We start from the raw sequence: 2,500 nt of genomic DNA, 5'->3' as shown, positions 1-2,500 counted from the left end.
GACGTACTCAGGCTACGTTGTGGTGCGGCCTGTGTCAACTGTCCGCTAATGTCGTACGCGTAAACCACAATCTGTACTGCACATTCGTCCTTATGTACTGAATGATACATCGTGGCACATGTGTGACCGTACAACGACTGCGCCCAAAAACGGCGGACCATACAGTGCAAATATTGTGCACGCAGCTACGTGTCGTCTCCCTATGAGAGCTGGATTGCAGTGTGGTACGCCATAGAGACGTGTGGGAGGAACGGACGCCGTGGATGGCGATCAGCATGAGCTGTCTGTTGATGTATTCGGACCTAGTCGTCTCTCCTCACACACCGTGATGGCATGGTGCACCGCGTTCCATATCTGCGACATGCTACAGAGGCCGGTTGACAGTCGTTCGAGCAATGGACATCGCATACGTACGGGGGCCACCTTCCACGTATTGTCTAGGCGTGCACATTTTGTTGCGTGTATGTGGGCAGACGTAGTGTGGCGTGACACCTGACACAGGCATGCAATAATCGTTGAAGTTGCAAATGGCGATGGACGCCTGCGTTTTCTGGTGAAGTTACGCAAATGAACAAATGGTAACCTGTTGTGGTGCGGTTGTTCTCGCTAGGGGTGAATCGGTGATGGCGACGATAGGTTGAGGTACTAACCGGTTGTTCCAGCGATACCCACCATGCCGACGAAACTGAACGGCATCTGGGTGTGAAGCGATACGCGGCGGTGGCTGGGTGGGACCGTCCCCGGCCGGTGAGGGGGCGCCTCCCGGCGTGCTGGCCGCGCGGTGCGTGGGCGCACGCGCTACAGCCGGCTGGTGGGGGCGGCCAGTGGCAGGCGCGCCGGCCGACGGACGCGGCAGGCGTCGCAGCTGCGCGCCGGCGCACCCTGCGCGCGGCGCCGTGCGGCCAAAGTAGGTCCTCGCGGGCCCGGTGCGAAGCGCGGTGGACATCTTCAGTGTGCTGGTCCGATTGAGGACTGTGTGCGTTGAGGATGCGCCGCCGCCCGGCGCTCGGCGCCGCGACGCCGTCTGCTGCTCGGTCGCCCCAGCGGTTCTCGCTGGTGGTTTGTATCGCAGCTGTGCGGATGTGTTGGCGCGTGCGCTGTGCTGGGAGAGTTCGCTTCGGCACCCAAGTGGGGCTTTTGTCCTTCTGTGGCGCTGGCGTTGGAGCTGCCGGTCACCGTAGGTGGCGCGTGTTGTCTCCCGCCGGCAATGCCACGACAGCACGCTCCCGGGCCTCTGTCGGCAGCGGCAAGCTCAGTTGGGAGCACGGGTGGTCGCACCGAAAGCGTCTACTCGCCTAACTCCGGGCGATTGCGCCTCTCTCGAACCCGACCAAGTACTTGGGACGGCGCTGCGCGCCGCCGGGACCTGAGAGGGTTTCGAGGTGTATTGTGCAGGGGAGCTCAGCCTCCTCCTGTTTGCAGAATGATTGAGCGGACGCTTGCGTGTTCGCGCGGGCCCCCGGGACACACTCCCGGGCGGCCGGCTGCTCAGCTCTAGTTGACGCAGCTCCCTGGTTGATCCTGCCAGTAGTCATATGCTTGTCTCAAAGATTAAGCCATGCATGTCTCAGTACAAGCCGCATTAAGGTGAAACCGCGAATGGCTCATTAAATCAGTTATGGTTCCTTAGATCGTACCCACGTTACTTGGATAACTGTGGTAATTCTAGAGCTAATACATGCAAACAGAGTCCCGACCAGAGATGGAAGGGACGCTTTTATTAGATCAAAACCAATCGGTCGGCTCGTCCGGTCCGTTTGCCTTGGTGACTCTGAATAACTTTGGGCTGATCGCACGGTCCTCGTACCGGCGACGCATCTTTCAAATGTCTGCCTTATCAACTGTCGATGGTAGGTTCTGCGCCTACCATGGTTGTAACGGGTAACGGGGAATCAGGGTTCGATTCCGGAGAGGGAGCCTGAGAAACGGCTACCACATCCAAGGAAGGCAGCAGGCGCGCAAATTACCCACTCCCGGCACGGGGAGGTAGTGACGAAAAATAACGATACGGGACTCATCCGAGGCCCCGTAATCGGAATGAGTACACTTTAAATCCTTTAACGAGTATCTATTGGAGGGCAAGTCTGGTGCCAGCAGCCGCGGTAATTCCAGCTCCAATAGCGTATATTAAAGTTGTTGCGGTTAAAAAGCTCGTAGTTGGATTTGTGTCCCACGCTGTTGGTTCACCGCCCGTCGGTGTTTAACTGGCATGTATCGTGGGACGTCCTGCCGGTGGGGCGAGCCGAAGGCGTGCGACCGCCTCGTGCGTGCTCGTGCGTCCCGAGGCGGACCCCGTTGAAATCCTACCAGGGTGCTCTTTATTGAGTGTCTCGGTGGGCCGGCACGTTTACTTTGAACAAATTAGAGTGCTTAAAGCAGGCAAGCCCGCCTGAATACTGTGTGCATGGAATAATGGAATAGGACCTCGGTTCTATTTTGTTGGTTTTCGGAACCCGAGGTAATGATTAATAGGGACAGGCGGGGGCATTCGTATTGCGAC

General features: G+C 58.0%; 1 non-coding gene across 1 annotated transcript in view; it reads left to right on the top strand.

Moving 5' to 3' along the window:
- Positions 1-1,508: 1,508 nt before the first annotated feature.
- The window catches only part of LOC124733115, a 1,909-nt gene continuing 917 nt past the window's right edge, over positions 1,509-2,500 (top strand). The window contains exon 1 of the ribosomal RNA XR_007008918.1: positions 1,509-2,500. This exon is cut by the window's right edge and continues 917 nt beyond it. This is a non-coding gene — a ribosomal RNA (small subunit ribosomal RNA).

Source organism: Schistocerca piceifrons, unplaced genomic scaffold (genome assembly GCF_021461385.2).
Source record: "Schistocerca piceifrons isolate TAMUIC-IGC-003096 unplaced genomic scaffold, iqSchPice1.1 HiC_scaffold_1381, whole genome shotgun sequence".
Lineage (NCBI taxonomy): Eukaryota > Metazoa > Arthropoda > Insecta > Orthoptera > Acrididae > Schistocerca > Schistocerca piceifrons.
Note: the sequence above shows the minus strand (reverse complement) of the source record. Positions and strands in the feature narration are given on the sequence as shown.